Below are 14,716 nucleotides of genomic sequence, written 5' to 3' on the forward strand. Positions count from 1 at the left end.
CTTCGTCCTTAGGTAACTCGCCCCGAGTCATGTACGCCAAGTAGGGCACCGTCCAATTGGGGATAACATGAAGAACCGCCACCAATTGGGCTTCCGGGTCAGGGATAGCCATATCCTCCTCCGTTGGTATTTTGACCGACGGATTATGCAACACGTCAATAAAAACATTGGGCGGCACCGGTTTACGCTGAGATCCAAGTCGGCTTAAAGCGTCCGCTGCCTCATTCTTGCTCCAATCGATGTGTTCGACCTGATAACCCTTGAAGTGACCAGCAATGACATCTATCTCACGCCGATAAGCCGCCATGAGTGGATCCTTAGAGTCCCAAGTACCAGAGACTTGCTGGGCCACCAAATCGGAGTCCCCAAAGCATCATACCCGGATTAGGCTCATCTCCTTAGCCATCCGAACACCATGGAGCAAGGCCTCATACTCAGCTGCATTGTTAGTACAAGGAAACATCAAGCGGAGAACATAACAAAAAAATTCACCTCGAGGGGAAGTAAGAACGACTCCAGCCCCTGAGCCCTCCAATTGTCTAGATCCGTTGAAGTGAATAGTCCAGTATGTGTTATCCGGTTTATCCTCTAGCACATGCAACTCTGTCCAGTCATTGATGAAATCCACAAGTGACTGGGACTTAATGGTCGTACGAGGCATATATTTTACCCCGTGAGGTCCAAGCTCGATAGCCCACTTAGCAACCCGGCCAGTAGCTTCCCTGTTCTGGATGATATCCCCCAAAGGAGCCGAACTGACCATAGTGATGGGATGACCCTGAAAGTACTGCTTGAGTTTCCGGCTAGCCATGAACACCCCATACACCAGTTTCTGCCAATGTGGGTACCTTTGTTTGGACTCAATAAGCACCTCACTAATATAATAAACCGGCCACTGAACCGGATACTCCTTACCTGCCTCCTTGCGCTCCACCACAATAGCCACGCTGACAGCCCGGGCATTAGCAGCCACATATAACAGCAATGGTTCCTTGTCAATGGGGGCAGCAAGAACAGGCGGTTTGGCCAACTGCTTCTTCAGATCCTCAAACGCCGCATTAGCAGCATCACTCCAGACAAAGTTGTCTGTCTTTTTCATCAGCTGATATAGAGGAATAGCCTTCTCTCCCAACCAGTCGATAAACCGGCTCAGTGCCGCAATATGACCCGCCAGACGTTGAACATCGTTGATACACGCCGGTTTAGCTAGTGAGGTAATAGCTTTGATCTTCTCTGGAGTAGATTCAATGCCCCTGTTAGACACCAGAAGACCTAAAAGCTTGCCTGCAGGAACACTGAAGACACACTTGGCCGGGTTAAGCATCATTTTATAAACTCGGAGGTTATCAAAGGTTTCCTTCAGATCATCTATTAATGTCTCCTTCTTCCTGGACTTCACCACAATATCGTCCACATAAGCATGAACATTGCGCCCGATCTAATCATGAAGACAATTCTACACACACTGCTGATAAGTCGCCTAGGCACTCTTGAGCCCAAAAGGCATAGATACATAGCAGAAGGCTCCAAAGGGAGTTATAAAAGTTGTCTTCTCCTGGTCCTTAACTGCCATCTTGATCTGATGATAACCAGAATAAGCATCTAAAAAGCTCAAGCGCTCACAACTCGTCATAGCATCAATGATTTGATCAATCCGAGGGAGAGCAAAAGGGTCAGCTGGACAAGCCTTGTACAAATCCGTGTAGTCCACACACATGCGCTAAGTGCCATTTTTCTTAAGCACCAGCACCGGATTAGCCAGCCACTCTGGATGAAACACTTCAATGATAAACCCTGCTGCCAAGAGACGGACTACCTCCTCACCGATGGCTTTGCGCCTTTCTTCATTGAAGTGGCGAAGAAATTGCTTGACCGGTTTAAACTTGGGATCAATATTGAGAGTGTGCTCAGCGAGTTTCCTCGGTACACCCGGCATGTCAGAAGGTTTCCATGCGAAGATGTCCCGGTTCTCACGGATGAACTCGATGAGCGTGCCTTCCTATTTCGGATCCAGGTTAGTGCTAATACTAAACTGCTTGGATGAATCGCCAGGAACAAAGTCAACCAGCTTAGTCTCATTAGCTGGTTTAAACTTCAGGGGCGGATCATGCTCTGTAGTTGGCTTCTTCAAAGAGGTCATATCCGCCGGATCAACCCTGTCCTTGTAGAACTTTAACTCTTCTGCTGCACAAACCAATTCAGCATAGGCTGCATCACCTTCTTCACACTCCAAAGCAACCTTTCAGCTTCCATGTACTGTGATGGTCCCCTTATGACCCGGCATCTTGATTTGTAGATAAACAGAACAGGGCCTTGCCATGAACTTAGCATAAGCCGGCCGTCCAAACATGGCATGATACGGGCTCTGAATTTTCACCACTTCAAAGGTCAATGTCTCTAATCTCGAATCATGATCGTCTCCAAAAGCAACCTCCAGAGCTATCTTACTGACTAGATAAGCCGATTTGCCCGGTACCACGCAATGGAAAATGGTGTTCGACGGTTTAAGATTCTTGTCTGTCAACCCCATACGACGGAAGGTCTCATAATACAAGATGTTGATACTGCTCCCTCCGTCCATGAGCACCTTCGTAAACTTGTAACCTCCAACCTAAGGCGCCACCACCAACGCTAGATGGCCCGGATTGTCAAACCAGGGTGGATGATCCTATCTGCTCCACACAATGGGTTGTTCGGACCAGTGCAAGTAACGGGGTACCGCCGATTCAACAGAGTTCACTGCCCTTTTATGAAGCTTCTGATCGCACTTGCACGGGCTAGTGGTGAAGACATGATACTGCCCACTATTCAATTGCTTCGGGTGGCTCTGGTAACCCGACTGTTGCTGTTGCTGACCTCCCTGTTGATTATAACCACCCTGGCTGCCTTGATTGCCTTGTCCACCTTGATTACCTTGAAACCATGAACCGGAATTGCCTCCACCATAACCCGGCCCATGAGACCCGGGTCCTGAACCACCGGGCGATCCATGATCATATCGTAAGAGATCCAAGTTTTTGAAGTCCCTCATAATAAAACAATCCTTCCAGAGGTGTGTAGCTGGCTTTTCTTTCATCCCATGCTTTGGGCAAGGCTGATTTAACAGACGCTCAAGATTGCCACCTGGTCCTCCACTCCTCGGGGCCGGTATATTCTTGCGACGCGGGCCATTATCCTACGCATTGGTGTTAGCCACAAAATCTGAATTATTGTCCACTTTACACTTACCATTGTTTCCATGACCCGCCGGGTTATGCTGCTGCCCTTTGTTGTTGCCGCTCTTCTTTCCCTTTCCCGGCTTTTCATCCTCAGACTCGGGGTCCTTGATACTATCAGAATCGGCATACTTAACCAGAGCTGCCATAAGTGTTCCCACGTCATTGCAGTGACGCTTGAGTCGTCCCAATTTCAACTTTAGAGGTTTAAACCGGCAATTGCCCTCCAACGTTATAACTGCAGAATCGGCATTGATGCGGTCCAATGAATGCAAGAACTCCGAAACCTGGCGCACCCAATGGGTTGTCGATTCGTTTTCTTCTTGAACACAGGTGGCTAGATCCACAATTGACATAGGTTGCTTGCACGTGTCCTTGAAATTCATTATAAACCGGGCTTTTAACTCGGCCCATGACCCAATGGAGTTAGCTGGCAAACTTTTCAGCCAAGTGCGAGCTATTCCATCCAACATCATGGTGAAGTACTTAGCACATGCCGCTTCATCTACATCCAGCATCTCCATTGCCATCTCATAGCTTTCAACCCATGACTCGGGGGGTAAATCTGCAGTGTAATTGGGTACCTTCCGCGGACCCTTGAAATCCTTGGGTAACTGCACATTACGTAGATCCGGAGTAAGACCTGGCACCCCCCAAGAGCTGAAAGTAACACCTCGTTCCACTGAAGTCGTCGGACGAACCGGAGTGAGCTGACGGTCCACGTGCTGCGCTGCTAACTCGGCTTCTCGACGTGCTCTGCCGTTGTCCACCACATCTTGAGCATTTGCACCACCGCCCGCCGGGTTAGGCCTCCGAGGGGAATTACGGTTCTGCTTGCTGCTCAACACAGCCGGTTCATCAATGTGCCTCTTGTAACTCCGGCTCGGGCGTGGGTTTGAATGAATTCTGTCTCGACTATATGAATAAGCCTATTGTTGAACCATAGCCGTTTGAAGGAGATCCCTGGCCCGTCGTGTCTCAACCGCCACCAGAGAGTCGTCGTCCATCCGAATAGCTGCCAATCATGACACCGCAGCGATCATGTTATCCAACAGGGTTGGGAAGTGACCCGGCGGGTTGGCATGTACTGAGGCGGGTCATGATTTCGTCGAGGCGGGTCTGTTGTTCGTGGCTGATCCGACGCTCCTGTCCCAGGTGCTTCAAACCAGTTTACCGCTGCCAGGTTACTGGTTTCTGCTCCTGGCATGCTGAAGAGATTCCTTGCCTCATAAACCGTCGGTAGACGAGATTGGTGCCTCCTCCTCATCACGTCCTTTTAAGCGTTCTGATCTAACATGAGCCGGTAATTTTCTGCTTGAATCCGCTGCGCCTGAGCATCTAAAGCGGCCCGCTCATTAGCCATCCTGGTTTCCTCAGCCGCCAAGTCCTCTTGGCCTGAGTTATCTGATCTCACAGCTTTGTGACCTCTGGGTTATGATGATCTTGAGTCTCCGGGGTAACCTCCATGGTCAACAGTGTCGTCCAGGTGTCCAATAAACCAGACAGAACTTGAGTCGGCCAGCGCGCGGGGCCTCCTGTACCGGATGCCGATCCGGAAATCATTGCTGCTGCAGTTGAAGATTGCAACATGGGCTGTGTACCGGCCATGAAGATCGCAACCCGGTTCGGCGGTTCAAGAGGGTCCGGAATATTGTCGCCATCGGAACAGCCCCCAAACCGGCCATCTTGTAGTTGGTACAGTGACTCGGTCTCACCGGTGGATGATTCGCCATCAGAATAAACGACCGTCTCACCGTCTGACACCGGTTCAGACTCTGCACCATTGATGAATCCTATGAATGCACGCTTCATGGTGGGCTGAACCCGGGCAGGGCTTGCACGCTGAGCCATCTCGACGAGGTTGGTGCAGATGTCCGGCTCAGGGCCCGGTTCGCCGATTTTGCCGATGAAGACGTGAATTCTTCCAAAGGGGACCCGGTACCCGTACTCGATTGAGCCGGCCTCGGGGCCCCAGCCTGCATCGTCGATGTAGAGCTTGCCGTGACGACTCTTAGTCATCCGGCCCATGGTGTTTCCCTTGAGTCCTTCAAAGTTGCCCTTTAAGAACTCGAAACCATCGTGTGATAGCCCCACGGTGGGTGCCAACTGTCGTGGAATTAACACGTCAGATGTCCTAGTGAGAGGACTTAGTCGTGGAGCAATCACAACGAGATTAGCTTAAAGGGGTTAAACTGGACAAAGGACACATGGAGTTTATACTGGTTTGGCCCCTTGCGGTGAAGGTAAAAGCCTATGATGCAGTTGTGGTGGAATTGATGGGGTCTCGATGATCAGGGAGCGAGTCCGCTTTACCTCGCTCTCGAGTTGTTGTTTCTTGTCCCTGAACCATCGTCGGGTCGTCCCTTTATATACCCAGGTTGACGCCCGGCGGTTTACAGAATACCGAGGCCGGATCATACATGTCTCCGGCTCGGTTTCTACCTTTTCCTATCTTACAATACAAGTTACATATCTCATGGCGGTTTACGTCTATGGGCCCTAATCCGCCCTTGGGCTCTGGGCCTTTAAGTCTCTGTAGTAAAGCGCCATACTCCTTGTCTTCAGGGGCTTCAATACGGATGATTCCTTGTGAGTATAACCCGGCCCCTCCTGGGCGGTTTATACTCAGTAGTTATATCCCCAACACCTAGCACATCGGTCCCACTGAGTTGATCATGTCGGTCCCACCGAAAATCCTAATGTTCACATTTTGAACTGAATCGGTCTAACCGAGTTCACCTATTCAGTCTGACCGAGTTGGCTCTTTTGTGTGTAATGGTTAGATTTTGTGTGGAGGCTATATAACCCCTCCACCCTCCTCTCCATCAGTGAGAGAGCCATCAGAACATGCCTACACTTCCAGCATTCATTTTCTGGGAGAGAACCACCTACTCATGTGTTGAGACCAAGACATTCCAATCCAACCACAAGAATCTTGATCTCTAGCCTTCCCCAAGTTGCTTTCCACTCAAATCATCTTTCCACCATAGCCAAATATGTGAGAGAGAGTTGAATGTTGGGGAGACTATCATTTGAAGCACAAGAGCAAGGAGTTCATCATCAAGACACCATCATTACCTTTTGGAGAGTGGTGTCTCCTAGATTAGTTAGGTGTCACTTGGGAGCCTCTGTCAAGATTGTGGAGTTGAACCAAGGAGTTTGTAAGGGCAAGGAGATCGCCTACTTCGAGAAGATCTACCCAAGTGAGGCAAGTCCTTTGTGGGCGATGGCCATGGTGGGATAGACAAGGTTGCCTCTTCATGGACCCTTCGTGGGTGGAGCCCTCCGTGGACTCGCGCAGCTGTTACCCTTCGTGGGTTTAAGTCTCCATCAATGTGGATGTACGATAGCACCACCTATCGGAACCACACCAAAAATCTCCGTGTCTACACTGTGTTTGACTTTCCAAACCCCTCCCTTTACCTTCATATGCAACTATTTACATTCCACTGCTATACTCTTAGAATTGCATGTGTAGGTTGATTGGTTGACTTGTGCTAAGCTGTTAAAATCTGCCAAGACCTAAATTGGGAAAAGGCTAGATTTTTATTTGGTCAAGTAGTCTAATCACCCCCCCCCCCCTATAGACCTACTTTCGATCCTACAAGTGGTATCAGAGCTTTGGTCTCCATTTGCCTTGATTTCCATAGCTTTGGTGATCATAGCCTTGGTTTCACAACCTAGGAGAGTATGGCGTCTAATGAGGGAAATTACCACCGTAGAGGTCCTTACTTTGATGGTACTAATTTTGCTAGTTGGAAACATAAAATGAAAATGCATATTCTTGGACATAACCCCGCTGTTTGGGCTATTGTGTGTATTGGCTTGCAAGGTGAATTCTTCGATGGAAGGGAACCAAATCGTGAAGCATCCGCGGAAGAATTGAAGACGTTGCAATAAATGCTCAAACTTGCGATATCCTCTTCAACAGATTATGCCCCGAAGAATTCAACAAATCAGCCATCTTGAGAATGCAAAGGAAATTTGGGATACTTTGATTGATATGCACGAAGGTACCGAGTCCGTCAAGGAATCCAAATTGGATGTGCTTCAAAGTCAACTTGACAAGTTTAAAATAAAGGATGGTGAAGGTGTCACTAAAATGTACCATCACAAATGAGATTGTCGGCTTAGGAAGTGAAGAGATAACCGACAGATTCATCATCAAGAAGATCCTAAGAGCCTTGGATGGAAAATATCATACCGTGTGCACATTGATCCAAATGATGCCCAGTTACAAAGATCTCAAGCCAACAGAAATCACTGGTAGAATTGTTGCTCATGAGATGTCACTCAAGGATAAATAAGAGCTTCAAAACAAGTCTAGTGGTACTTACAAAGCCTCATGCTCCGACATCAAAAGTGAGAAACAAGTCATCAATGAAAAATTGAGCCTAATGGTGAAGAACTTCAACAAGTTCTACAAGAGTCGAAGCAAAGAGAGAAGTCACAAGTCAAGGTCCTACAATGACAAAAGATCTTCTAGTCGTGATCGCAATTGCTACAATTGTGGAAGATTCGGACACTACTCAAGTGATTGTACGGCTCCCTACAAAAGAAGAGAAGACTCGCCTAAAAGGAGAAGAAAAAGAGAAGAATCACCACCAAGAGAAAGAAGGAGTAGAGATGATCGTTATGAACGAAGATCCTCTCGCAAAAGCAAGGATTCAGAAAGGAAGGACAAGTCATCAAAGAGCTACACAAGACGAAGACATCAAGCTCATGTTGGAGAATGGGTTTCCGGCTCCGACTCCGACAATCACTCCGAGAGAAGCTATCACTCCGACTCTGAACATACACAAGATGAAGGTTTTGCCGGTCTAGCACTTGTGTCAACCAACTCCTACGACATATTTGACTCACCAAATGAAGGTGTTGGAAGATGCTTCATGGCCAAAGGTCCAAAGGTAACACATCCCGAGTATGTTGATTTCAATAGTGATGAAGATGATTTGGTAGGTGATGATGATTTACTTGTTGACAACTCTAGTGATGAAAACTATGATGAAATTGCCATTAATCATGCTAATCAAGATAAAACGAATGATGATGATAAGAAGGAGATTGAGCGTCTAACTAAAGAACTAAACACTCTTAAGTTAGCTCATGAAACTACCTTAGAAGATCATCGAGAGCTTTCAAAGACTCATGAGAAGCTACGCTTTGAAAAGCTCAATCTTGAGCAAGAGCATGGGTTCTTAAAAGCAATCAATGATGATCTTCGTAAGAAAAGTTCTTCTTACATTGCCAAGCATTTACTCTTGTCTACTTACATGCCACAAGTTAAATCTAGCAACAAGAGTAAGAAAGATTCTTCTTCTAGTAGTAACAACAATCATGTTAAATCCAGCATTGTTGCTTCTAGTAGTTCTCTTGATTCCACTAATGATTCTCTTAGCCAAGTTACACTTGATCAAGAAAATAGCTTATTAAATGGAATTATAGAGAAAGGTGTTTACAAGAGCCTTGTCGGGAGTAAGCAATTTGAGGAAATTGTACGCAAGCAAGGAAGGCACCGAAAGAATCAAGGTGTTGGTTTTGAACGCAAGTTCAATGCCAATGAAGTTGAGTGGGAAGAAGATCAATACCCCAAGACGAAGTTTGTTCCTCAATAAGAGAAGTATAATCCCACTTCTTTCAAAGGAACACAAAAGCTCAAGATGATCTTCCACCACAAGACCACACGCTAAAAGGCAAGGACAAGCTTCAAGAGGAGATTGATGCATTTGAAGAAGCTCCTAAGGCCTTGGTCAAGTGGGTTCCCAAGACTACATCAAGTTCTACTTCATCAAGTATGACTACAACTCCAAGGATTCCCATCAAGATGATGTGGATCCCGAAGAAGAAGAACTAGAGAGTTCTTGAGGGTGACTCCGCCAACAAACTTCACTCATATTCATTTTGGCGAGGAAAAGTGCAATCAACTTCCATATCTTGCACTAGTTCAAGGAGTCACAAACCCTCTTATTGGTAAGACAATGGACAAGGTAATCTAATGCTTTCATGGACAACATCATGTGTGTGTTTCACTCTATGTATATGGATATCTTTGTATGTTCCTTTTGGGACTAACCCATGTAGGCATTAAAAGTGCAACTCACTCCAATGGATTGCTCCAAATGATCTACATCAACATTGAGCATCTACATCTTCAACACCTACATGAATTCATCATCGACAAAACCCATGGTTAGTTCATCCCTATTAGGGGGGATATCACATCTAGGGGGAGCTTTACTCTAAGAGTTGAGCTAAAGCAACTCTAATGGTGTGAACACAACAATGCTTTGTGTAAAAGTGGTAACCCCAGTTGTGCTTAAACGATGAGTATGACCTATGATCAAATGTTCTCATTTGACTCCTAAGTCAATTTGCTCATATATAGATGACCTAGTCATCGACAAATTGCTTGATAGATGCTAGAGTGTTTGTGCATGCTTTGCGACATATTTCATTTGCCATATTATTGTGTGAGCATGTTGTTTGCATACTTTTCCCATTCAAGTACATCCATTTGTTGCTTTGTTTGTTTGGCTTTTTCTTTGCAAAATGGATGGACAAGAATGCCTAAGAACTCCCTCTAGCTAGCTATGATTTTCTCATCTCAAACTCTATTCATGCTACATCACAAAGTTTGAACAAGTCGAATTCGGACCCTCCGGGTGAGGAGCACTCGGAGTCACTGATCCGTCAAGGGATTAATCTCCAAAACCTCTTAGTGCATTTCGATCTGACCGATCCATTCCATTCGGTCATACCGAGTTCATTAAGTTGATCTAGGTTTTAATCTCGATGCAACCGATTAGAACAGTTCGGTCACACCGAGTTGCAGCAACCGCTTGTGATTCTGCATCTCGGTGCCACCGAGTCGTTCCACTCGGTCACACCGACAGAGTATGGATATATATACCCACGGGCCAAAAATTTGGAAATTTCTCTAAACCCTTCGCTCGCACCTGTCCAGCTCTGCTGACTCGTGGTCTCCGGATCGTCTCCTCGTCGCTCGCTGCTTCCTCTTGAGCATGCGTTGGTTTTTCCCTTGAAGAGGAAAGGGTGATGCAGCAAAGTAGCTTAAGTATTTCCCTCAGTTTTGAGAACCAAGGTATCAATCCAATAGGAGGCTACACTCCAAGTCCCTCGTACCTACACAAACAAATAAGAACCTTGCAACCAACGCGATAAAGGGGTTGTCAATCCCTTCACGGCCACTTGCAAAAGTGAGATATGATAGAGATAATAATATTTTTGGTATTTTTATGATATATATTGGAAAGTAAAGATTGAAAAATAAAATAGATCGGAAACTTATATGATGGAAAATAGACCCGGGGGCCATAGGTTTCACTAGTGGCTTCTCTCAAGATAGCATAAGTATTACGGTGGGTGAACAAATTACTGTCGAGCAATTGATAGATAAGTGCATAGTTATGAGAATATCTAGGCATGATCATGTATATAGGCATCACGTCCATGACAAGTAGATCGAAACGATTCTGCATCTACTACTATTACTCCACACATCGACCACTATCCAGCATGCATCTAGAGTATTAAGTTCATAAGAACAGAGTAACGCGTTAGGCAAGATGACATAATGTAGAGGGATAAACTCAAGCAATATGATATAAACCCCATCTTTTTATCCTCGATGGCTACAATACAATACGTGCATTGATGCCCCTACTGTCACTGGGAAAGGACACCGCAAGATTGAACCCAAAGCTAAGCACTTCTCCCATTGCAAGAAAGGTCAATCTAGTAGGCCAAACCAAACTGATAATTCGAAGAGACTTGCAAAGATAACAAATCATACATAAAAGAATTTAGAAGAGATTCAAATATTGTTCATAGATAATCTTGACCATAAACCCACAATTCATCGGATCTTGACAAACACACCGCAAAAGAATTACATCGAATAGATCCCCAAGAAGATCGAGGAGAACTTTGTATTGAGATTCAAAGAGAGAGAAGAAGCTATGTAGCTAATAACTAAGGAATCAAAGGTCTGTGGTAAACTACTCACACTTCATCGGAGAGGCTATGGCGTTGATGTAGAAGCCCTCCATGATTAATTCCCCCTCCGGCGGAGCACCAGAAAAGGCCCCAAGATGGGATCTCACGGGTACAGAAGGTTGCGAAGGTGGAAATAGGGTTTCGTGGTGCTCCTGGATGTTTTCAGGGTATATGGATATATATAGGTGAAGGAAGTCGGTCAGGGAAGCCACGAGGGGCCCACAAGGGTGGGGGTGCACCCACCCCCCTAGGGCGCACCCTGGACCCTCGTGGACGCCTCGATTGCTTCTTGACGTCCACTCCAAGTCTCCTGGATTGCGTTTGTTTCAAAAATAACTCTCCCAAAGTTTTCATTCCGTTTGGACTCCGTTTGATATTCCTTTTCTGCGAAACACTGAAATAGACAAAAAAACAGCAATATGGACTGGGCCTCCGGTTAGTAGGTTAGTCCCAAAAATAATATAAAAGTGCTTAGTAAAGCCCATAAACATCCAAAACAGGTAATATAATACTCCCTCCGTTCCTTGATATAAGGTGTATAGATTTTTGAGAAAAAACCCGAAATATAAGGTGTATTGCATTGCACCACTCATTTGGATTATTTATTTAGGGATTTGATTACATTTCCTTATATTAGGCAAGCTCCTCTATTTTCTCATGCCAATTAGTCAGGTGTAATCTTGCCCAAAACTTATGAAATTTTCCCTCCATGTGCATTCTTTAATTTCCGTGCCAAAAACTATACACCCTATATTTAGGAACGGAGGGAGTAGCATGGAACAATCAAAAATTATAGATACGTTGGAGACGTATCACCCGCGACCTCCTGCCGCAGGTGTCCTCTGCCATCAACGGAAATCTTCACCGTCGTTGTCGCCGTAGCAGGTTCATCACCAAGCTAGGGTATGAACTCGACCCTTTGTGCTTTCTACACTCCGATTCTTAGCACAAATACAATGACATGATTCTTGTCACGATTGAAATAATTCTATCCAATCAAAACTTCCTCTAGACTAGTTTTCATCCAAAAACTTAGGGTTAGGTTTCCCTCAAACTCATCTCAGTCCGACCAATTTGAAAGATTCGGTCTCACCAATTTGGCCCAGGACATTGCACATGTACTACTCGGTCTGACCGAAGTGTACGAATTAGTGTGACCGAGTTTACTTTCTTAGTGAAACCCTAGCATCTCGGAGTCACCGAACTGTGTCTCGGTCCGACTGATTTCACATGTTTAGACTCTAAAGTTGCTTCGGTGTCACCGAGTTTGTCATATCGGTAGCTCTGAAATGCTTTCTGCAGAAAACTAAAATTAAGTTTTTTGAGTCATTCTTTTTGCCAAAACAGCTGTACTTTGTGATGCTCATCTACTCTATCTATACCCATCTATTCACAGGGACAGTTTCAGCAATGTCAGACCAGAGTGACAGCCAGAACAGGTCAGAGGAGCACAAGAATCTCAGTGAGGGCACTAGTCCCTCAAGCAGCTATGATGATGGAAGCAGAAGCACTCCCAGCCATCTGCTTGAGGCTGCAACTAGGCAGGGAAAGAAGAAAACCTCAGATTCTGAAGATGAGGATTATGTTGCTGATGAGGAGGTCACTTCCAAGAAGAAGATGATCAAGAAAGAGCAAGTTGCTGCTACTACTGCTGGCATCAAGCCAGGCATGAAGAAGAAGGCTCCAGCTTAGAGGAAGCCTATGTCAAAAGCCAGAGCTTCAAGTCAGGAAACAATGGAATTCTCTCTGGAACCAAGAGAAGAAGAAGCTGCTGGAGGAAATAAGAGAAAGGAAAGGGTCAAGAAGACCATTGCCAGAGTGATTGGCAGATCCTCAATGATGAAAGACCCAGCTGAAGATGAGGATGAGGAGGAAGAAGAAGCTGTTGCACCTCCACCAAAGTCTCAAAAACTTATGGGTGATGCAATCAAGTCAGGGGCTGCTCCTTCTAAGCCCAAGACTGCCCCAAGCCAGCTGCTCAAGCATCAAAACCCTTCACACCAAAGAGAAGTACCAGGAACATCCCTGCTGCAGAGAAGAACAAGGCCCTAGTGCCTGAAGTTTAGGAAGATGAAGAGCCCCAAGTGCTTAGAAAACTCAAACCAAAGATATCTGATCATAATGACAGCCATCATGTTGCTGAAAACATGAAGGAAAGGAAAGATGCAAGTCTCAGACTGTGGAGACAGTCAGATCCATATGCTGCAAGGAGAAGGGTTGTTGTGGATTACAGGTTCCACACTAAGGAACAACAGGACTTCTATGAGACAGTCCTCCTGGACAAGAAGCCCATTGTTTGTGACATGAGATGGGTTAACTAGAAATTGATTGATGATAATGAAGACTATTTCCCTGGAGTGCATGAGAGCTTCGGACTGAATGGAGTTGACAAGTTTGTGGGTCAGAAATTGACCGAATGGAATGATGAGATGGTGATGCAGTTCTACTCAACAGCTCATTTTTACCCTGATGGCAAGATTGTCTGGATGACAGAGGGTACTAGGTACCAATCTTCCATTGATGAGTGGGCTGAGCTAATCAAAGCTCCTGAAGAGGCTGAGGATGACACTGATGTATATGCAAAGCCTAGGAAAGACCACAACTCCATGGCAATATGTACAAGGAGATACCTGACAAAGCCTTGGAAACTCATAAGCTTGGCTTAGTATACTATCTGTTGTCTGGATTGGCCACCATGAACACAATACTGAGGCACACATTGTTGCCCAAGTCAGGAGGTCACAGGATGATCAGAGCCACTCCATCAACTTGCTTTAAATGTTTGATGTGCCATAGAAATTCAAAGTGATGAGCTTGATAGTTGAAACAATTAAGAGGACTGTAGCTGATCATAAGAGATCATGTGGCTATGCCCCACACATTCAGATGCTCATCAACTCCAAGATGGGCACAGGTACATACTTGCTAGATAGAGAGCATCTTCCCTTGAGGCCAAAGTTTGAGGATAACACAGTTGTTATGGATGCTTCAAATCCCACTTCTGTTGAGGCTCAAGAGAAGAGAGAGAAGGCTAAGGCAGAAAAGGCTTCAAAGATTCCAGATCCCTTAGCATTACATCTCAAGAACAAGCAGGATCAGCTCACCTATCTGCTTGAAGCCACAGTGAGAATTGAGAAAGGATTAGCTACCCTGACTCAAAACCAAGAGAGTCTTGAGAGAATCATTGAAACAAAATTCTATGATCTTGGCTTGAAGGTCATAGAGATTTAGCCTGCTGTTGAGAAACTCCAAGAAGAAGCAGAGGATAGGAGAGAAAGATCTACTATAGATGCATATCAGAGGGTGCCTAGAGCACACAGGTCTGCAGCAGTGCTAGTGAGTGACACTAGAGCCATAACTTCAGCTCCTGCAGCCACAACCTCAGTTGTCCCTCCAGTGGCAACCCCTGCAGTTCCTTAGACATCAGCCGAAGTCTTTGCAGATGCTATTCTCTCCACGCCATCTTCGCACTCTGGAGCTCCCGG

The sequence above is a fragment of the Triticum dicoccoides genome, chromosome 1B (assembly GCF_002162155.2).
Source record: "Triticum dicoccoides isolate Atlit2015 ecotype Zavitan chromosome 1B, WEW_v2.0, whole genome shotgun sequence".
In the NCBI taxonomy this organism is placed as follows: Eukaryota; Viridiplantae; Streptophyta; class Magnoliopsida; order Poales; family Poaceae; genus Triticum; species Triticum dicoccoides.